Genomic DNA, 23,841 nt, shown 5'->3' on the forward strand with positions numbered 1-23,841 from the left:
GCATCTATTTGTTGTGGAGGTGATGGAAATGGGTAAGTTTTTAGCTTACTGATGGTTTGCGTCCATGACAGCATCAGTTTTGGGCATCATCGAGTAGCACAAGCAGAGGAAGTGCATTCACAATTGGTTTCTTTTCAGCACAGGATGTGTGAAGGTGAGTACAGGTGAGTTTGAGCCTTCACACTCCCTTTCTGCCAGCTCACATGTGGTAGTTGGACCACCACAGTTACGTCAGGAAGCCTCCTCGTAGTTGGTCTGGTGGTAACACTGGTGGTCTGCCACCTCGTAATTGGTCCGGCGGTAACACTGGTGGTCTGCTGTCTGACAGATGCATTGGCCTATCTCAACAACGACGTGGTGTCGATTTATTTGGTGGCAGTGTGGACGGGACCGCGGAGATCTCTCACCAGTGTCTATATATATATATATATATATATGTATGTATTACCTAGTGACGGTCGCCACTAGGTAGTTCTAGTTAGGACCTAATTTATATAGAAAGAGCGTTTTTTGTTTTGCTGATAACTTTGCCGCAATTTGATGAACCTTCACAACAATTCCCAAGAAAATATGATGCTCATTTCATCTGCTGTCTGGAAAGTTTTGGGGTGATCCATCAAGCGGGGGCCAAAAAAAAGGGGGGGTCCCAAAACACATTTTCCTCATTTTCAATAGGGATTTTGAACAGTGATAGCAACAAAACTACTGGACAGAATTACAATAGATTTGGCAGAAAGGTTGCTCATGGTCCAGAAACAGCCATTGTTGTTATTTGGTATAAATCCGTTCAGTAGTTTTTGAGAAATGATAGGCAATCCAAATTTGTATATATATAGGGTTGGTATGGATTTGCGAACCCTTCTGTTCTCATGCTGAGATCTGATTGCCTGTCACCACTTCAATAAAGAAGAGTTGGCAGCCATGTTTGTATAAAAATGTAAAAAAAAAAAAAAAAAAAAGGGGGCAGGGTACAGACATTCTGACCCCTTAGCTCTGGAGGAGCCCCCCCCCCCCCCATTTAAGCCATTAAAAAAAAATAAGTAGGAGTTACGGCTGATCCACCATGAATACATTTTAAAAAAGGAGCGGGCTCCCGTGCTTAGTCTTTTTAAAGTCCCCGGGTGAGTCAAGTTCTGGGGACTCTCCATAGACCACCACCTCCCTGGGTCAATGCAGAAAATATGAGCAGGGTGGGGACATGTGGCCCCTCGCACCCTGGGGAGCTCCATCTCCTGGGGCCATATGTTTTATTTGTGTGGTGGAGGCACGTTGGCCACAGCAACATTAATGCAGGGGGCCCTCCCACACCCCCAGGGACCACCATTGCCCCAGGGCAATATTTAAATTGTGTGCAGGGAGGACAGCCCGGTCCCCCCACAGCCCAGGGGACCTCCACCTCTCTGGGGCTTTAAACAATTAAAAAGTGGGGGGCACCTGGCTCCCCCCACAGCTCCTGGGACCACCACCTCCTCAAGGCATTGTTCCTAGGAGGGGGGCCACCCGCAAGGAGCCACAGATGACCCTGGGGACCACCACCTCCAGTGCTGGCTCCTCCTATGTCCCCGGGTGACCACCCCCAGGACACAGCTGTTTGTTGTGGCTTGGCTCCAGCTTTGACAGCTGCAGCCAAGCCACAGCAAACATAACACCGCTAACTGACAGTGGGTCCTGTCAAACAGGTCCCAGTGTCAGAAAATGTAGTTTTCATTTCTCTTCCCTGAGCGCAGATATGCATGCAGGGAAGACAGATGAAAGCATTGCTCCTGCAAGCAGGGAGCTGCTATTAAAAGCAGCTCCTTGCTTGCTGGAGCAATACCGGCTCACTCAGGAGACGGGAGACGGCTGGGCCTGCAGGGAAGGCCTTAAGGCTCCCCCTGGGGTTCCAGATAGCCTGAAAAGGGCGCAAAATAAAAAATATATATCGGCAGGGATCACGAAGGAGGCTTTGAGGATACCCTATGGTCCCAGATAGCCGGTAAAGGGCCCCTAATTTTTATTTTTTACTTTAAAAGTTTAAGATTCATAATGAAAGGTGCTCTCACTCTTTTAAATTGACAAAACCATTTTTCTTTTCAAACTAAGTGTATCATTCATCAAAGCCTAAAACTCTCTATCGCTCTCCCTCTCACTCTCTTTTTCTGTCTCAATTTCAGTCACTTACACAACCACTCAGACCCTTATGCACCCACTCACATAGCCCCACTCAGACACTCAAGCACCCATTCACAGACTCACTCAGACACTCACACGCCCACTCACAGACCCACTGAAACCTTCATGCACCCACTTATAGATCTGCACAGACACTGATGCGCCCATAAAGGATCTGATGCATGTACTCTCACACTCAGACAGAGACTCTCACAGCCACTCTCAGCCCCAGGTACAACCCCTTGCACCTATTCTCACTCCCTGAGAGATAGGCTGTGGCCAACTCACAATGCGGACGGCCAAAGGGCCATGTGTAAAGTAGGGTTGGGGTGTTATTGGGGTTGGCAGCAGGGAGTAGCTGCAGGCCAGGCCTTGCGGGCAAGGCCATGCACGGTGCAAGGTTGGGTGCTTATAGGGGGCTGGCCTCATCCCTGAGGCCAACTGCCGCTGCATACGGCTGTAGGCCATGCGCAGCATTGGTTGGATTAACGTATAGTCATGAAAATGACTATACGTTAAAAAACATAGAAATTCACTGAAAAAGAAACAAAAGTTACAGGGACGTTATAGTTAGGAAATAGAATTTAAAAAACCATAGAAATTCACTTTAAAAAAACCCAAAGGTTACGAGGACGTTATTGTTAGGCTCCCATTTTAAACGTACAACACCATAGAAATTAACCTGTTATAGTTAGAGTTACCTCAAGTAACTATAACTCATGCCCTAAGGTAACTATAACCCACACTCTCCCCATGCACTGCTAATTACTCCACAAATTACAGGACTCAACATCTTTGATAACATCACTCATAATATCAATATAATACTTGCAGTAAAAATTTTGACAAAAAAACTGTGCATAGCAGGGAAGAGAGTTATAGTTACCTTAGGGTAGGAGATATAGGCCCAGGCCAGTAAGCCTCCCAGAGAGCGTAGTGCTGCACCGCCTCGCAGAATCGCAGCCCCCCCCAGGTCTCCATAGCTTCACTGGGCCCTCCAAGGGTATCCAAATGGCGAGAGTACCTAACCTGGCCTTCTCACCTTGTGCCTTGAGTGTTGTCAGCTGTCCCAGCCTCTCTCTGGGCCCTCTAGGCCATTTGTTTGCCAGGATCCCCAGTCTCTTGGCCTCTGCTGTGATGGTCCCCAGGGGCTGTGCATTCCTCAAGGCCTCAGGGTTGCCATCTCCTGTTTCAGCCCCGTCTCACCATCTGGGGCTGCTGGCACGTTTGTCCGGTCAGGCCTCCCTGCCACATCCTCCATTGCAATAAAACTTTGCTAAGGTACAGCACCTGACTGACGGCCCGTGCCACAATGAAACCAACTGCAGCCTCAACGCGAGGGAAACTGCGCCGGCAATTCTGAAAATGGAGGCCACAAGCATCAGAGACCTCCAGCCCACCTTGGATCTAATACATGCTCAGTACCTGCCCCCGATGTCTGCTGGATTCACCCAGGCTGCCGGTGCCAGTTTGTGTTTTCATCTGCTACATAGGCCACCACATAGTTGTGGCTCCGGGGGTGTGAGGTCAACAGGGGCCGGTTAATCCAGGATGATAGGCCAGACCACAGTTGAGCTCCTTAGAACATGTCTGTTCCCCCCACCATCTTGACCACGCCCTTCATATTTAAAAAAAGGTTGTACACTCCACAGGCTTAACAGGCCACAGCCCAGACAACTGGACTCTATATCTGTCTACCACCTGATCTACTTTGGTTCCCTAACTATCAGATATTTGTCTCAGAGCCTTCTCACCACTTAAATGGGTTGGTTGGAATCATAATGGTCACTCATGATCAGAAGTTTCTCTCTGTCTTCCTGATTTCTCTGCTGGGCCATCAAGGCCAGACTGTCTGTACCGGGCATCGGACGTTTCCCCAGGAGTCTGGGAAGGTGGGGGGCCACTTTCATTACTGGGGGGCTAGTATCATAGCGGTGCAACAGTTTTAAAAGCACCGCAGAGTTCCTTGTATATCCCGCAGTTTTCACGCATAACGTTTTTCATTATGAGCTAAATGTTCCCTGATGCAAAACTGTCCGTTCTCCAGCAGAGTTTGCCATTTTGGGATGGCAGGCCGCAGTGAGTGATCAGACGAGTGGGCACTCCCTTATGCTGGCCGCTTGATATTTTCCCCAGGCCTGCAAACAATGGGGCTGAAACAAATGGGAGCATAGCTAGCAGAAGTATGAGACTCACTCCTGCTGATTGGGGGGACTAAATTTAACATGTGACTGGGGCAGAATGAAAAAATCAGTGGACAGGCCACAACAGGACTCGCCCTTGCTCACTGTGCCACTGGATTTAAGCTAGTCTGGCTGATGAAGGGTGATACCCTGAAACCGGTCCCAGGATGCTTGTTTCCGATCCAGGGAGGGCCTCTCTTGGCAGTTCGGGCTGGTCAGTTCCCATGAGGAACAGTGTCAAGCCTGATTTGCATATAGCTGGGTCCAAACTGGGGTGGCATGGTGAGCAAAAGAACGATGGATTAAACCCAGATCTGTGACTGGGGGTGAGTGTTTGCATTGTTCAGCGCTCCGTCCATCATCCTTTTGTGTTGCACAACAGGACTCGCACCTGGACACCTTCCTGGAGAATATGGAAATGGTAGACATATGGCATGTGGAACATTCGGAGACCCGCCAGTACACTTATAACTCCAACCAAATGTGCTTCAGGTATAGATTAAACTACCTCCTCACTCCAAAACCTCAATTGGGATGTTTTCGACACTCAGAGATACATACACTGGGCATTTCTTACCATTCACCACTAACAGTACTTCTGCACACAGACATTCCAAGATCAAGGAGGGAATGGAAATTGGACCCTGGGACTTAATATCCTGGGAGACCAGAAAACTGTTGACGGAGACCACAACCCAATACTTTCGGGACAACTCAGGGCAAGTTGACTTGGAGGTTATTCTATGGGAAGTATAGGAGACTGTTCTGAGGGGATACCTTATTGTGCACATTGCGGGCAAAAGAAAGGAGAAGGATAAAGATGTAGCGGCTCTAGAGGCACAGTTAGCTGAGTGCCAGGCAGACTATTTACAAGATCCCACCCCAGCCATGGCGGCCAAATAGATCCAGGGAGGGAGGAATTGAGACACCTTCTTCATTAGGAAACAAGATCATTCTACTGGGCAGCAAGGCAGACAGACTGTTGGCTTGGCTCACCAGAAAGGAGAAGGACCAGAGATGGACAGAGGAAATTCAAGGGGATCCGGGATGTGACTCCAGGGGACACAGTAGAAGTATTTGCAACACATCTGGAGACCCTTTACCAGGCCAAGGAGGGAGCCGGCAAATGGGCATTTTAGGTCTTCGTGGATGAAGTGCCAGCACCTGTGCTACGGAGATACTATGGAATTAATTCCTAGATGCGGGCCACTACACCAGAGATAGCTGAGGCACCCAGCCAAATGAAAAGTAGAAAGACCCTGGGGCCAAATAGGTTTCTACTAGAGCTCTTCTAGCTCGCAAAATGCTTATAATAGGCCTCCTCCAGTCAATGTATTTCAAGCCTTGGTGAAGGGGGCCTTACCTACAGATCTCCGTAGAGTTATAATAGTATTAATCCACATGCAGGGGAAGCCCAGAGAAGATTGTGGCGCTTACGTCCCCATATCTGTTCTGCCTTCCTACATATCTCCTATCAGAGCTTACAGAACCTCTCTGGAATGCACTTCTGAGTTCAAAGAAGACCTTTATTGTTGTTAATTCTTCCCCCACCCACAAGTTCTTGAGAGATGAAATTAGTAGATTTCAAGCACACAACGTAGTCGCAGCAATGAAAGCAAAATATATCACAGTACTTCTCAGTTGCAATGTACACAGCAATTATATATGATTATAGTATCAAAGCAAAGCATAAAAGTCAAATTCATCACCGTATGGGCAAGGCGGCAGGGCCTATATATTCAGCTTCATCTTTCTGGGGTCTGCAAGTTGATGACTCTGGTCAACTGCGAGAAAGAGATTATCTACCCAAACGGGGGACTGGCAACTGACGTCTAGCTCCAGCCTGAAGTCAAGCAGATTCTAATCCAACTCACTGTAGCCCAGAGCCATCCTTAAAAGCAAACTCAGTGTGAGACTTGAACGACCTTGGAGAATGGCCAGTTCTCTGAGCCATTCCGGTCTCAGACTGGATTGCGAGGTAAACACAAAACCTACGTGCTCTTATCAGCTAAGGTCTGGTGTGAAAAAAACAGCTTGGTTCATCTTGTAGAAAAACACAGCTTGGAAGAATACAGACATCTGCGATGTTTCAACTGCAATGTCTAACTCCACGTTAAAGCCAATAGGCAGCTAACCTAAATACCAAATGTAATGTCTAATGTCATGTCAAAGCCAATAGGCAGCTAACCTAAATATCAAATGTAATGTCTAATATCATGTCAAAGCCAATAGGAAGCTAAACTGAATACAGAATGTAATGTCTAATGTCATGTCAAAGCCAATAGGTAGCTGAGCTGAATACAAAATGTAATGTCTAATATCATGTCAAAGCCAATAGGCAGCTGAGCTGAATACAAAATGTAATGTCTAATATCACGTTAAAGCCAATAGGCAGCTAAACTGAACAAAACATACAATGTGCTACTGGTGAACATGGAGCAACTAATATGCACAGTGGTGAAACACAAAGTCATTGGTCAAACACAATTAATAGCATCACAATATCCCTCCTGAATATGAGACAAAAATATTAGCTAATGCCCTGACTAATCATCTCCTGAAGGTGATTGACACATTATTGGACCCCAAATAGTCAGGCTTTATGCTTTATAGGGCCACCAGGCACAGCCTTCATAGACTGGCAGGTTACCTGGCTTGTTTCAGTCACATTGCCAAACCAACACTCCTTCTCTCTCTAGATGCTGAGTAGGCATTTGACTCTTTGGAATGGCCATATGTTATGGCTATCCTCCGTAAAATGGGACTCAGTGGGAAGTTCCTGGCATGGATGGGACTACTTTATGCAGACCCATTGGCCACGGTCAAAGTAAAGGAAGTTTTTTCCAGGGAGCTTTTCTGGGCAGAGGAATCAGTCAGGGATGCCTGCTCTCCCCCCTGCTTTACACACTGCCCAGAGATTAATTTGAGCCAGTGGTTTCTGGTGCAGGGGTACCTGAACTTATTTTTGGGGGCTGCCACTTATTTTTCTGTCTCAAGTATTTACTGCGAGCAAAAGACTCATATGGGAAAGGCAGAGGAAGAGAAAAACAAAACAGCTTCATGAAGAGAGAAAGCAGAAAGCCGCAAGAGTGCGCTGAAGGGGCAGGGAGTGGATGTAAATGGATTAAGGAGGCCCAAAATGGCTTTAGGATTACGCTGCCTCAGTATTCCGTGCTTGCACATTTAATTGCAGCAGCCAAATGTTTCAGAGGAGAACTCAGGGCACCAGCACTTTTTTATTTATAAATAAAGTACTGGCACTGGCAATCGAGCCACTGGCCTGTTGGTTGTGAATAGATGCATTATTGCACAGGTTATTGTGAGACCCTGACTGGGAAGACATTGTGTACCTATATGCAGATGATCTGTCTGACTTGGATCACTCCGTCCTGAAGGTATTAGAAATCCTGGAAGTGTTCGACTCCTTATTGGGACTCCCCATTAACTGTAAAAAATCCATTGTGTTTCCGTTATCAGGGAAACTGCTAGGAGTGGACTGGCTACGATCACTGACACTGTAACCACAGCGGTTCAATTATCTGGGTATATTCATAACAAAAGACAGTGACTCCTTCCTGATGGAAAACCTGAACAAACTCTTAGATTCATTTAGAACAGCGGTGGACCGCTGGAAGAAGCTACCCCTGTATTACAGAACACTCCTTTCCCTGTACTGGAGGGCTTCTACAGGTCAGTGAACGCAGTCACAAGAGACTTGCTCTGGGGTAGGAGGGTCCTCAAGAATAGCATGGACATCACTCATGAGGAAAGCATTTGATGGAGGCATATCACTCCCCAACCTTCGATTATATTATTGGGTAACCCAATTACAGCCACTGGGCTTTAGCATCACAACAGGAACCATCAGTTATGGCAGACAGGAGTCTAATGGACCCAGAAGGGTACACTTGGCGGTTGTATGATAACAAGGGACTACCTCCATTGTCTATAAAGGTGGTGATGGAGACGTGGAAAAACACCAACAATGTCCTGGCTGGAGGTGTAAATTAACGTTGGAGACCCCCCCCCCTGTCGGCCTCCGATCGTTCGAGGGGTCTACGGGAAGTGAATGGTTAAACCAACTGGGACATGATAGGAATTTCCAAGGTGGGGGACATTTGAAGGGGACAGAAGATGATCCCATTCGAAGAGCTTCAAGACCAAAATGAACTCTCCTGGAGACAATACCTCAGGTATCAACAACTGAGTCACCTCCTTAGCCCATATGTGAAGGTTGAGAGAGACCCCAGATGAATCTCCCCCAGAGTACTGTGTGTTGGGGGTCCCCTCACCAGCCACGCAGGGTCCCCCCTATTCTCAAACCTATTACAAAACAGTTTACCCCGCTGGCTCATCTCATGGAGAAGTAGGAGGGGGACCTGTGGCAGGCTAGAGGATGATGACTGGGTGGCAGCCTGCAGACATCCTAAAGAAGCGGCCATTTGGGGCCAGCTTTTCAGTTGATAACACTGAAGCTGTTCCACAGGGCCTACCATACCCATTTGAGACTGTTCTGAAATGGGAAGACAGATTCAGACAGCTTCACAAGAGGCTGTCGACAGGCAGACACCCTATTTCACACTGTATGGGATTGCCTGTTCCGACGGTACTTCTGGGGGGAATAGTAAGATTGCTCTCAGAGGTCCTAGACTGCACGATTGAACTGACCCCCCCCCCCCCCCCCCATAGTTGATAACTTTGGGCATATGGAGCAGCCAGTGTCTAGACAGATACGCCCTGCTCTTTTGTAATACAGCTCTAATGGTAGCTAGATGGGACATTATTAGGATGTGGGGAAGTGTCAATGTTTCGAAACAGAAAAACTGGAAGGCCAACATAGATTGGTGCATGCCTTCCAAAAATATGGTGAACCAAGCATGCTGATGTTCTAAAACAATTGATAAGGTGTGGGGGTCCCTGGAGACAAGCCATGGATGACATATGCTGAGGGGGATGGATGACCAGGGACATGAGGTAAGTCTAGCAGACATTTAATTTGCATTGCATTTGTATTGTGACTTGCCAGAGTGGCTGTTTCATTACCAATGAGTTACTTACGACTAGATTGTTGCCATGCGTCAGAGGAACTGCATTAAGTGATGTAATAAAGCTTCACGTTTAAGCTGTATTGTGCGGTAGGGTGGCTGCTTTCCACCCAGTTGTATGAAAACCAATAAAAATATATTTTAAAAAAGCACGGGTTACTCCAAGCAGTAAAAAAACACAGTTGCACAGCTCTTCTTACCATTTTTAGGGAATTAATTTCTGACAAATGTTTGCTCGAGTATGAAGAAGTGTAGCCACTTTTATTTGGTCATGTTGTAGCAGAATACATGTTAGCAGAATACATTTTCTGTGCGTGTGAAGCCGTATTAGCTCATACCCATGCGTGATAAAGACATTTATGCTAAACATTCCATTTAAAAAACACACGTGATTTGTACAGTAAGAGGAAGGTTATATATTTTGTATTTTAGGAGAGCTACGGAGAGAAATTACAGAGAAATTACCTCTCTGGGGTACTTTCATTAGTCTTGTGTGCGGCGCTCCAGTTCAGTGAATGTCCTCCTTGGACATGGTAATCAAAGTGGTGCGACATGGAGAGATGGCAACACTTAGAGCACCTATAGAAGAGATGTATATGTGATATATATATATATACATACATACATACATATATATATAATAATATATATACACACACACACACAGAGGACAAGGATCCCAGAGAGGAGCAAGTAGTGTGGATAGACAGGCAAGAACCTCACACCTCCACCACTTTAATGGACCTCTTCCTGCACTACATAACAGTTTCTTCCAGCATCCTCTGTAAGCGCAAAAGGACCTTAATATTGAACTACCCTGTTACAACCTGTGAATCAAGTGTAGATTATGGGCAGCCAGCAACAAATGCTTGATAACACAGTGATGTTGAATTCCTTACCCTTCTTAATCCACGTATTTATCAGTAGCTCCAGCATCAGTACATTTCAAACAGAAAAATGGTGCAAAAGTAACAGTCAAATCGGTAGTTCCATAACTAATGGCGGTGCGATGGTTTACATCAACCAAGATTATCCATTTTTTGGTGTAGATGGCAGTCACAGTGGTTTAATCACTCTTTATGTTCTAGCACGAAGAGGTTAACGTTTTAAGGCAGTTATGAACTACAGTGAAGAGCTTCCTCGAGAAGGTGATTGAAGGAGTAGATCCTGGATGCAGTACAGGGGTGTCTGGATGACACTAGTAGGCTGTGATTTGATGACCCTAAATTCTGGAAAGAAGTGTGGCAAGATAGGATAACAGAGGAGTAGTCAGGGGATATCCCATTGATGGCTTTAAACATGAGCATCAAACTTTTGTAGAAGGCCCACTTTTTTGTAAAAATCCAGCCACTGTGATGACAGAAAGGCGAGGTAGGTGTGTACTTAGGTGAAAAAGAGTTCTAGTGGCACATTTTAGGACATTGTCGAGAGAGGATCCTTGTAGTCAATATTAAAGTAAGTTGATGCTCTAATATTTAATTTTGGGAAACATGATGTTTGCCCTTGAATGTCTGTGGCTGTCCGTAGCTGAAACTCTATTGTTTTATGTCAGCAGTCATCAGTCTGCAACAGACTCAACTGATGGTTTGGCCTAATAGCACTGAGATGCTAAACCCCACCATCACCCCACCGCAATCCTTCCTCCACACCAGGCCATGTAGCAAACACCGCCATTCAATTTTTACGTGGCAGGGCTGTGGATGGCTGGTGGTGGTGATGGAGCTAGGTATACTGTGTCCTAATGAGGGGTATCATGCCCTTTGCCACTTGCTTGTAATTGGTGACTTGCTGGCCCGTGGCGGATCCATGGCAGAAGGAAATGGTGTATTAAAAATGGGGCTTATGAGTATTCGAATATGCTACGTGAACATTAGCATTTCGTAGCAAGTATGAGTGTTAAAATAATTAGGCTCACAATTGAGGAGAGCAAAAATCAAACTTAGGACCAAAAGAATCATTCTTATGTGGTGGGCACACAGATGTCTTGGTTCACCCGCTCATCCACGAAGAATGAAAGTGTCCCGCATCTTTGTGTGACAATTAGGTCAACAGACATTTGCCTCGATATCTATCCTGCATCTGCCAATCGAAATATCATTTCACCACAAACTTCACAGACTAACCCACTAGGTTATTTCGCGGATGTGTTCCATAAAATAACTTGCCATTATATAACTTATATTATCCAAAGCAAAAGTAAAACCTATTTGCTGATCCTTACATTGATCTGCCTTTTAATGCTCTCGACATATTTAACGCCCTAGTTGCAAATGGAAACAGTTTGTGACTCCGTTGATTCAAAATGTCTCAGTAGTGTCGTCTCAAACAAACCCTCTCAATTTACCACACATCACAGTGAATACGTGCATCAAAACATCTGGTTCCTGAGAAAGTCAAAAACTGATGTCTTTTTCATTAGTGAAGCATAACATTTACAGAGATCTAATCAGAGGCATTTGTAAAGCGATTTAACACGTATAACTCCACCTAAAAGATGGGTATAGTTACAGTTACAAGTGTTTCAAAACTTTCTTCTTTATTACTTTATTGGCCTGTTCCGAATGTAGTTGCAAAGTAATCAGGTGATATAGGGGGTAAACTCCCCACTCACAAGATGTAAGGCCTGTTCTCCATCATGTTGCGCTATTTAAAGAGCATGGTTGATGAAAAGAACTACACTCATCCTTTTTAAGTCTAGCTTATCAGTGTGCTTTGGATCAGGCTTTAGGTCAGTCCCCCATCAGCTGTTCTCATTTTTGGGTCACCCCTTTTGTCATTGCTTTGAGACTTTTCACTGGCATATTGGATCAGCAAACATGACTATATATCTCTCATCTAACGCGATTGGCTTACTTAGGCTCATATTGAAACTTTTTGGTGCAAAACTGCTCTAATGCACTTTTGTACCAAAAGGTTTAGTGCCAGCTTGCGCCATTCCTGAGCAACAGCCGGGCGCCATATTAATGGAATGGTGCAAGCCGGCACTAAGCTTGGGCTAGCGTCAACTAAAATGACGCGTGGGGGTGGTGGCTCGAGGAGATGGAGGTTGAGTGTCAAAAAATGACGCTAGGCTGGTTAGAGGCAAAAAAATATCTCAAACCAGCCTAGCATCATTTCCTGACACACAACCATCCATAACACATGACTCCTGTCTTAGAAAAGACAGGAGTCATGCCCACCGCCCCAATGGCCAGCACAGGGGACCAGGGTCCCCTGGGCATGGCCATTGCACCCAGTGCCATGCAGGGGGCCCAAGTTAGGGCCCCCAGTGGCATTAAAAAAAACAATTAAAAATACTTACCATGACTTACCCTACTTACCTGGGATGGGGTTGCTCATCCTCTGTTGTCCCTCTGGTGTGGGTGGGGGTGTTCCTGGGGCTTGGGGAGGGCACCTGTGGACCCATTCCATGGTGTTTAACCATGGAAATGGGACCACAGGTCCCCTTATACCTTGTCTGACCCGGGCGTTAAATAATGGTGCAAAGCAAGCTTTTACTCTTTCTGACGCTTTTTCATTTTTCTCTTCCTCTGTCTTACCCATATGTGCCTTTTGCCCACAGTAAATGCCTGAGGCAGAAAAATAAGTGCCAGGCCACAAAAAGAAGTGTTGATACCCTGAACTGGAAACCACTGGCTCTAATTAAGTACTGGTGGACTGGCAACAGAGACCCTGTTAGGCCCAGTGAACAAGAATACCATAAATCCTTGTCATGGTTAAGGAGGCCATCAACAAGGGGCTTGCAATGCAAAGTCCTGCATTGAGGACACGTACCACATCGGTTCATTCCGAAGAAGCTGCGGGGCTTGCGATTCAGAGTCCTGTGTTGTTGTCAAGGCTGCCATCGATGAGAAGACTGTGATGTGAGGGACTGCATCAGGAATGCAAAGGTTATGAGAAGTCCTTGCACCAGGAAAGTCCATGTGGCGGAGACAATGCATCAGTTCTGCTAGAGGTTGTGCTGCGCAGCATAGGAGATGCAGCAGTTTTGCTGGATCCACTGTTGGTTTGGCAGAGCACCTTCCGGACACTTTCAAGGGTCCAGTACAGGGGTGTCACCACTTGATGGGTAGGACTCACAGATGGCAGAGTCAAGGTGCTGGTTTCAAGGTTGCTGGAATCCTGTTATGTCCCTGACCCTTATGATCAGGAGGTCAGCTGTAGGAAAGTACCATCTTTCTTGGCATATTACCTCCATTTGTACCTGTATGTCAGTATGTTTTTGCCTGTCTCACTGGGATCCTGCTGGTCAGGACCCCAGTGCTCATAATTTATGTCATAATGTGTGTGTTGTCAGTAGTGCTTGACTGAGTCACTGAGCCTCTGCTAACCAGAACCTCAGTGCTTATACTCTCTCTGCTTTTAAATTTGTCACTATAAGCTAGTGACTTCATTTACCAATTTTAATTGGCACACTGGACCCCTTTATAAGTCCCTGGTATATGGTACCTAGGTACCCAGGGCATTGGGGTGCCAGGCGATCCTTATGGGCTGCAGCATTTCTTTTGCCACCCATAAGGAGCTCAGACAAACCCTTTCACAGGCCTGCCATTGCAACCTGCGTGAAATAGTGCACACACTACTTCACAGCCATTTTCACTGCACTTAAGTAACTTATAAGTCACCTATATGTCTAACCTTCATTTACTGAAGGTTAGGTGCAAAGTTGCTAAGTGTGAGGGCACCCTTGCACTAGCAAAGGTGCCCCCACATAGTTCAGGGCCAATTCCCGGAACCTTGTGAGTGCGGGGATGCCATTACACGTCATAGGTCAATATCTATATGTAGCTTCACAATGGTAACTCCGAATATGGCCATGTAAGGTGTCTAAGATCATGGAATTGTCCCCCCATTCCAAATCTGGTATTGGGGAGCCAATTCCATGCATCCTGGGGGCTCCACCATGGACCCCCAGGACTGCCAAACCAGCTCTCTGAGGCTTGCACTGCAGCTACAGCTAATGCCACCTCACAGACAGGGTTCTGCCCTCCTGGGGTCTGAGCAGCTCAGTCCCAGGAAGGCAGAACAAAGCATTTCCTTTGGGAGGAGGGTGTTACACCCTCTCCCTTTGGAAATAGGTGTAACTATAAGTGGTATTGCAGAAGCTTTGCATGTCTCCTAGTTCAGCCTAAGCTGCTCTGCTATAGCTACCTCTATCGGTCTAAGCTGCTAGAACACTACTACATTTCACTAATAAGGGATAACTGGACCTGGTGTAAGGTGTAAGTACCCAAGGTACCCACTATAAACCAGGCCAGCCTCCTACATCAGCCAACTAGCTCTTCAAGTCACTCTGGGGTCCTGGGTTCAGAGATGAAAATCCACTCCTTCTCATCCAGTCAGGAGGACAGCAGGGCAGCACAACAGGGCAGCAGTCCTTCAGAGCAGCAATCCAGCAGAGTGGCAGTCCATTCAGCAGCACAACAGTCCTTCTTCCTGGCAGTTCACAGGTCCAGAAGCGTACTGAAGAGTGTGGTCTAAGAGTCCAATATTTATACCTGGGGCCCACTTTGATATAGAGGAAGCTTCTAGAGGTTTCCAGGCCCCTGAGGTGCCAGGAATTCCCCTTCCTCCCGGTCCTGGTTCAAAACTATTCTACGGACACAAAATTGTAGTGACAAACCCTTTGTGAGAGTGCTCAGGCCGAGATTTGTGATGTGTAGTAGGTGACAGGTCCTCCCCCTCATTACCTCAGAGTGGTCCATCCTGATAACATCTACCTTTCCTGTGTCTCACTGTCTGGGAGAAATACACAAAGGCCAACTGCCAGCAACACCTAGTCATGTAACCTAGGATCAGGCTGCAGGCACCAAATTATAAGGACAAGAAAATGCTAATTTTCTAAATGTGTCATTTTCTGAATAGTGGTTAAAAATCCGACTTTACCGTTAAAGGGGGCTTTTAATTACAATTCTTTAGACACCAAACTCTCTGTGACCTGCTCCCAATTAGAAGCTACAGCTTATTAAATGTAATAAGGTAAATCCTGTGTTATCCATTTGAGAGAGGTAGGCCTTGCAGGAGCAAATAACTAATTTAGGAGTTTTTCACCACTAGGAGATGCAAAACATAAAAGTACATGTCCTACTTTTTTAAAACACTCCACCCTGCCCTCTGGGTTCTTCAGGGTCTACCCTAGGAGTGACCGATACGTATTAAAAAGGAAGGTTAGACATGGCAAAAGGTTTATTTTCCCAGGTTCAAATGCCAGTTTAAAACTGCATGTGCAGACTGCAATGGCAGGCCTGTGATATGTTTGAAGGACTACTTGGGTGGGTGTCACAATCAGTGCTGCAGGCCCAGTAGCAGCATTTAATTTACAGACCCTAGGTACATGTAGTACTACTTTACTAGGGACTTACAATTACATTAAATGTGCCAATTTGTTGTATGCCAGTTCTATCATGTTTTAAGGAGAGAGCGCAAGCACTTTAGCACTGATTAGCAGTGGAAAAGTGCACAGAGTCCTGAAACCAGCAAAAACCACAGCAGAGATACCAGGTTTAATAACATTTTGTAAGGAAATGTCTTTTTTTTCTGCAAGGGCACCCCACAATTTATAGACCGATGCTGCTGTGTTTCAACTCTGAAGGTACACTGAGTCCTGCCAAACAGGCCTTAGTGCAAGTACTCTGTATGTCTAATTGGTTCACCCACAATTGGCATAAGTTTACCTTACTTAGGGGATGAAGCCCACCCCCGAAGATGGTGGCCGCATAGACAATGAGCTCTGGCTCACAGTGATCCTGCCTTAATGACGCTGCAGCCGGGAGCTGGGCGTGGAGCGATGTGGCCCCCAGTTGTATGAGAGGCGCAGTGCCCAGAGGGAGCGAGCGGCGACCCATCACCACCACTGCTTGGCCCGTAGAAGGCGGGTGAAAAGGTCCACGCTGGCGGTGGCCTGACTCCAGAAAACCTCGGGAGGCACAGCAGAGAAGGTGTGAAGGGAGGGGACGAGTGCAGTCCAGCACTGTGCCCCCCTCTTACCGAGCGGCCAGGAGGGCCAGGAGTTCTACACGCTGGGGCCTGGATGGCCCCCTCCTGGACAGGTGAGGAGAGGAGTGCTAGTTGGGGGCACGGGTGGGGCCCCGGAGACCATGACCCTGAAGTGTCTGAGGTGGTGATAACCTGGGCATCAAAGGCCACTGGGAGGTGTGACACTGCCTGCAGGAGATTAGAGGAGTTCCTGATGGTGCTGGCGCCTGGGGCCGGACAAAGCGAGGAGGCCAGCAAGAACAGTGTGGGCAGACACGGGAGCGGAAGGGACTGAGCCCCTAAAGAGCCTGGCCAGCAGGGGGGACTATTGAGTATCGTCCCTGCCGAGGGGCATATGAAGGAGACAGGCAGGCCCCTAGAGACCCCGTGGGCACAAGTGGAGGTAGTGGGGGTCTGTGAACCCACCAAGGGGAGGCAAGCGAGGCAGCCCCCAGAGATGCGCTGGGCCGTGAGAGGAGGGGCAGCAGAGGATACCTGCATCAGAATCGGGCATTGGGACCAGCAAAACACCCGTGGAGCCTGCTGACTGAGGGGGGACTAACATTGGTGGCAAGGAGTCCCCTCTCCAGTTGCCTCCCACCACAGATAAGTACGGGAACAACCACGGAGCCCTGTCAATAGGGAAACAACGCCTTAAATCCCAGGTGCAGAGACCACTCAGCCCTGACAGTGAATAGGGAGCGGGGGAGCCGATCCTACACCAACCTACACAACCCCCCAAATGCACACCACCCTACAAAAGATACTGGAGTCAATTGAGGAATCAAAAAATACCCTTAGGCAAAAGATCAGGAATGTGTCGACGGAGCTCACCCACCTATGGGTGGACTACTGGAAGCTCTCTGACGGGATGAAAACCACTGAAGAAGAATTGACAAGTCTTGGAACCCAGCAGCCATCACATGAGACACAGATAGCCCATCACACTGACAAAGTACAGACTAGAATATCGGGTGGAGGACGCAGAGGGCCTCAGTCGCCACAACTATGTATGCATTATAGGGCTCCCAGAGGGGGCCGAAGGTGCTGATCTCGTGGCCTTCCTGGAATCCTGGATGAATTCCATCCTCGGTGAGCAGCAGTTTACTTCATTTTTTGCACTGGAAACAGTGCACAGGGTGCCGCCTAGACCCCCGGTGCCGGGCCGGCCTCCCACACCGGTAGTAGCTAAGCTGCTACATTACAGGGATCGAGACATCTTGTTACAGGGAGCATGAGAGGTAGGCCCTTTTACAGTAGAAAACAGTAGAGTCAACATGTTTCCCGACTACACAGCAGTGGTGTAGGCAAAGCGGGCTTCATATCTATCCGTGAAGAAGGCACTGCACAACGAAGGGGTCCGTTATGCGCTGCTCTTCCTCTCTGATGTACACGATGCAGGGGACACATCCGACCATGAGTCTATCGCCAGTGTGATTGAGAAGCTCTCCCAAGTGACACCCCAAACAGCAGAAGACATAATCTGACATTTGTTGAAGGGCCTATCCTCGCTCTACTAATGGCTCCCAGTGGGAGCAGCGGCTTGCAAGTGGGCGGTGCTGGTCTGGTCAAGCTTGATGGTCTATTATAGGCTTCCAGAGATTTTACCCCCCACTTGCCCTTGGACTGCTCCAGGAGGGCGATGATGAGAGACTGTAGAATTTCAGTTTTGCTGGTTTGGGCAGTTGGCCTTTGCTAGTCTGCCCTTGGGTCAGGGAGTTGGTGGGGGCAAGTCTTTGCCACTACTTAGTCAGCCTATGCACAAGGCGCACTGATATGGGTAAGGGCAGGGGTGCCCTTTGAGGCTACCGCACTAGATGTTGACAAAGAAGGGCACTGTGTCCTGGTGGAGGGATGCCTTAATGGCAGACCTATAGTCTTGGGGAGTGTGTACACCCCTAACCAAGACCAGAATCTCTTCTGGCAGGCTCTGGCAGTCCTCCTGGCGCAGTTCCCAGACAGGCCCTATTTGTTTGGGTGGGGAGTGCAACAGTATCGTTGACCCAGACTAGGATCGCTCCTCCCCCCTCTTCAGGGAGCCACAACACTTAGAGTGACGAAAGGCCTGGTGCAATGGATAGATAAATGGGGTATGGAAGATTCATGGCAGACCCAACACCCTCACAGTAAGGAATTCTCACACTACTCTTCTCTCCACCAACTGCACACAAGGATCGATCACATGTTCTGCTCCACAACACTCATAGGTGACATTCTATAAACCGAAAACCTGGGCAGAACGGTCTCTGACTACAGCCTATTGCTGCTGACCCTGCAGACACTGGGGAGACACCCACCGATACCGACATGGCAACTGTACCCTAGGGCCATTAGTGGTCATACCAATGTACTGTAGGCCACATGGGCAAGTAATCATATAGATAAAGCTTTGTGTGTTACAATTGGTGTGCCTATTGAGGTACCATGTCCCGATATGTTCAAGATCCAGTTTGTCTGGGTGTTTTGTGAGGGGGCAGACATTACATGTTCCACAAGGGTAGTGGCCAATAACCGGGGGGACGTTCCATAGAGTAGTCTGCTGGAACAGATCTTGTTTTTGACGGGGACCAGTGTCCCTAATATTGGTAGTTCTTTTAAATGCAAACAGGGGCTTTCGTATCTGTGCGCCGCTACTCAGTAGAATAGTCCATCGTTTGTTGATCAATTTTTTCACAGTATTGGACAAAGGGGTATATGTGGATACACATGCCAAACAAATGTCTAGTTCTTTGACTGTAGGTGCCAATAGTGCATCTCTGTGGTTGTTACGGGCCCTCTTGTAGGCAAGATTAATGACACCTTGAGGGTAGTGTCTCTTATAAAGATTTGCCTTGAGGTCACTCGCTTGAGTCTCAAAAGATTGTATTGAGCTACAATTACACGTAATCTAAGGAACTGGCCAAAGGAAGGTTGTCACGTAAGGCCTTGGGATGGTGACTATCATAAAGTAAAAGGCTGTTGCAGTCGGTGCTCTTCTGGTGAGTGTCAGAGGTTAGTTTGCCGTTGTCAATCTTGATCAACAGGTCCAAAAAGGAGACCTGTTTCACTGAGGTATGGGCGGAGAATCAAAGAAAAGGGTCTATAGTATTGACTTCACCTTCAGTAAAGGTGTCCACATCTTCAAGGGTACCCTGCCACACAATCAGGATAGTATCAATATATCTCCGCCATATTTTGATCTTGTCATAAAAGGGATTGGTGATGGGTAAAATGAACCTTTGTTCAAACTCATACATATAAAGACAGGCTAAGCTAGGTACAAAGGTACTACCCATAGACGTACCCCGGATTTGGTGGTAGAGAGAATCCTCAAACTGAAAAAAACATTTTGTCATAGCTAGTATGGCGCACTGCATAATAAACTGCACTGGGGTTGGTGAGGTCTAGGGGCATTGGAGAAGAGCAGTCTCCACTACTCGTAGAGTGGCCTCCTGGGGAATATTAATGTATAAGTCCTCTACGCCAGTGGTTCCCAACCTGTGGTCCGGGGACCCCTGGGGGTCCGCAAAGCCTTCTCAGGGGGTCCGCGAGAGCCTAGAAAATTCAAAAATATTAACAAATATTGACAAATTAGGTCCCCATCTTCCAGTAATGATTAAGGCGGGGGTCCCCGGATTCCCATGATGATTCAGTGGGGGTCCCTGGGTTCCATTAATGTTAAAGTAGGGGTCCACAGAAATCAAAAGGTTGGGAACCACTGCTCTACGCCCAAAGTGATCAAGGCGTGGATCTATACAGTGAAATTGATAGTTTCAATCAAATTGAGGACGTCTTTGGTGTCTTTCAGAAATGTACTAGTTTTTCACAAAAGGTTGGAGAAAATGGTCACAAAAGATAGAGAGAGTTTCTAAGATAGAACCAATCTCGGACACTATAGGGCGTCCTGAGTGGGGAAACTTGCCTTTGTGTATCTTAGGAAGACAATAGAAGTAAGGAGGCCGAGGGTGGGTAGTGTCAAGGAAGTCGGCTTCCCTGGGTGAAATCCATGCATTGCTACGATGTTCCTCGATCATACTCCTAATCTGGGTTTGCAGACTTTCAGTCAGGTCACGGGGAGGGGAGCGTAGTAGGTAGTGTCGCTCAGGAGGCAGAGCCATTCCTGTCTATAGTCAGTAGCATTCATGATGACTATAGCCCCACCCTTGTCAGCCGGTTTGATCACTATTGATTGATCAGCTGCTAAATTTCTTAAGGCCTGCCTTTCAGGCGTGGATATATTAATAAATGAGTATTTAGGACGAATCTTATTGAAGTCAGATAGAACGGCTTTCTCAAAAGTGAGTACCTCACAGGGTAAAGATTGAGGTGGAGGGGCAAAAGAGGATGGTTTCTTTAAACCAGAATCGTCAGTCTGGTAGACCGATGGTTTGTCCTTAAAGAAGAAATGTAAGCGGACTTTCCTAAAAAAAAATTCACAATTCAACCGGAAAAAATCTTCAGTTGGTGTGGGAACAAAGCCTAAGCCTCTATTGAGGGCCTTTAATTCATGTTGGGTGAGTAGTCTGTGAGGTAGATTGACCACTCTGGGTGACCATTTGAGGTTCTTCCCTGCCCCAGTGAACCCTTCTGCCTCTTCCTTCCCTTCTGCCTCTTCCTCTGCCCCGGCCGCGGCCTAAAAAAGGCACATAAGGCAGCATTGGGCGAGGTTGAACGAAGGGATATGGAGGTTGCCAAAACAATGGTTGATTGGTCGGATATTGTGGGGGATTAAAATAAGTGTGTGGCATATTGTCATCCGTACTCCACCCATCGTATGAGGAGCTTCTACTGTAGTTCTGTGTTTTTTTGTATGAAGAAGTGGAGTCATCCAAGGACCGAGACTGGACATCAGCTTCAAAGTCCTCTTTGATACAGGGATAAACCTTCTCTCTCTCAAACTTCTTGATATCTTTCTGTAGTTTGGTGATCTTCTGTTGGGCTAGGAGTTCGGAATTGATCTCAAGGAGACGACTCTTAAATGCTGCTAAAGTAACTGTCGTCTTGATGGGACTCTCAACAAAGTTGATCTGGACGGTGATAGACTCAGGTAGCCGTTTAGATGTGTTAATAATAAGGACTAGCCAGTCTCTAGTACATTTCCACGCAGTCTGGGCCCAGTCCTTCCTAAAATTGAGGTCCTGTAGGAATAACCTGGGCATATTGGATACCAATAGCCCACTGGGGGCAATATTGGCTCTCAGATATTCAGTCATAATAGTGCCATGCATGATGGTTTTTATCAAATCACGTTTTAGGGAAGATAATCTATCCCAGTCTTCCTTGAGACTGCCTGAGGGACCAGATCCATCACTGTTAAGGATGGAGGGGGCCTGTAGAATAGCAGACACTACCTCATCATCGTAACTAAGACCTTGGAAATCGTCCATGGTCAAAGAGTAGATAAAGAAATATATTTACTCCAATTTGGAGACAAAGAAAGTCCCACAGCGAAGCTGCTGTACTAGATAACTATAATAAAGGAGGGAACGGGGAGATTATTGGTCCAGTGTATACTCTCCCAAATATAACTGATGAAAATTACAAAGTACACTGTGAGAGTCAAGGCTGGGAACAGACCCAGGGGGCCACTCGACAGCTAGCAGAAACATGCGAAGCCCACACCAAAGCCTTAGAACTCCTCAGATGCCATGACTACAAGGCATACTTGGGTAGGACACATAAAGAAGAGGGAAGGGCAGAGAGATTATTAGCCTGGCTGATCAAACCGGAGAGTACGGGCACACCAGTAACCCGCTTGACATCTAGAACCGGGACTCCGCTCTATTCCCCGACAGACATAAATGATGAGTTGAGGGCCGATTATACATATCTGTATAGCGCACCAAGGGGGGGATGACTTGGACTCTCTCCAAACCTACCTGGGGAATCTACGGTTGGTGACATTAGCAGAGCAAGACGGCGAGGAATTTGGGGCACAGATCTGCGCCCAGGAGGTGGGAACTGCCATCAAAGCCTTGGCGATGGGGAAAACCCCGGGAACAGATGGCCTCCTGCCGGAAGTCTATCAGAGATTTGCGGGAACTTTGGTGCCCCGACTGGTAGAGATGTATACAGAGGCCTATGAGATGGGCAAACTACCGCCATTTACTAGGGAGGCCTTGGTGATACCTCTCCCCAGGGTAAACGGACCGACATGACAGTGGCTGATTACTGCCCATTATCAATGTTAAACACTGACATTGAGGTGCTTAGCAAGGTCCTCGTGACCTGGTTACTACCACACATGCAGACTCTCATACATATGGATCAGAATGGGTTTATACCTACGCGTAGTACATCACACAACCTACAGAGACTCTAACCCCCACTCTATGATGATCCACGTCCCCCGGAGATGGTAGTGTCGAGGGACTTGGAAAAGGCCTACAACACTGTGCAATGGGACTATCTAGAAGCGATGACGATGCAGAGGGGGCTGGGGCAACGATCGGTAATTCTGCTTTACACCCACCCATGGTGAGAGTGAAGACAGGACCCACAATCTCGAGTAGTTATGACATTTGCAGGGAAACCAGGCAGGGCTGCCCCCTCTCGCCTTTATTGTTCGCCATTGTTATTAAGCCACTAGCAGAGAGCTTCCCGGCTGGGGCCAGGGAGTGGGGAGTGATCAGGCAGGGAACGCCACACATTATTTCCCTATATGGTGATGACCTCCTCATTTATTTGCGGGATGGGAACGTGGTGCTGCCACCGATGTTGCAGATGCTTGAGGACTTTTGCAACCGCTCAGGCCTGTGCCTCAATCGACGTAAGACGTGTGTCTTCCCGATGATAGCAGGAATGCCAGGCCCTCTCTCCTGCCCAGACGATGTCCAGTGGGCTCCCCACACCTTTAAGTATCTGGGAATTCAGATTTGTCACAACTCAAAAGACCTTTGCGAGGGTAACCTGGGGGGAGTATACTGGGCATTGAAATCTGCAGTAGCCTTCTGGCGATCGTTAAAACTTCCCATTATGGCACAGATTGCCCTGTCCAAAATGATGATGATCCACCACTGCTCATCCCGGTGTCCTGGTTCCGACCTTGGACTGGCTCTTACGAGAGTTGGTGTGGGGCATGGAGCGCCAACGAGTAGCCCTGACGACGCTCCACTTGCCACCTGGGGAGGGGGGCTCAGGGTACCTGACTTTGCACTGTACCATTTGGCAGCTCAGCTTCATTGGCTGGCGAGATGGCTCAACGGGCTGGACTCCTCGATGGTCTACATAGACGAGGGGCGTACTCAGGGGGTGGGACTACTGGCTGGCCTACTTCGGGGGAAACAACCCCTTCCTGGATTGACTATACTGGTGACGGTGGCATTGGCAGTTTGGTGCAGGGCCCTCAGATGAACGCACACGACAAACCCCTACGTCCTGACCCTCCTGCTGGTCGCCCTCCCATATGGTGGACCCAGCTCCTCCTTTACTGCACAACTGCTACAGCAATGGATGGAGGTGGGGATAGCAACAGTGGGGGGCCTGTTCCAGGGAGGGATGTTGATCCC

This window comes from Pleurodeles waltl, chromosome 1_2 (genome assembly GCF_031143425.1).
Source record: "Pleurodeles waltl isolate 20211129_DDA chromosome 1_2, aPleWal1.hap1.20221129, whole genome shotgun sequence".
Lineage (NCBI taxonomy): Eukaryota > Metazoa > Chordata > Amphibia > Caudata > Salamandridae > Pleurodeles > Pleurodeles waltl.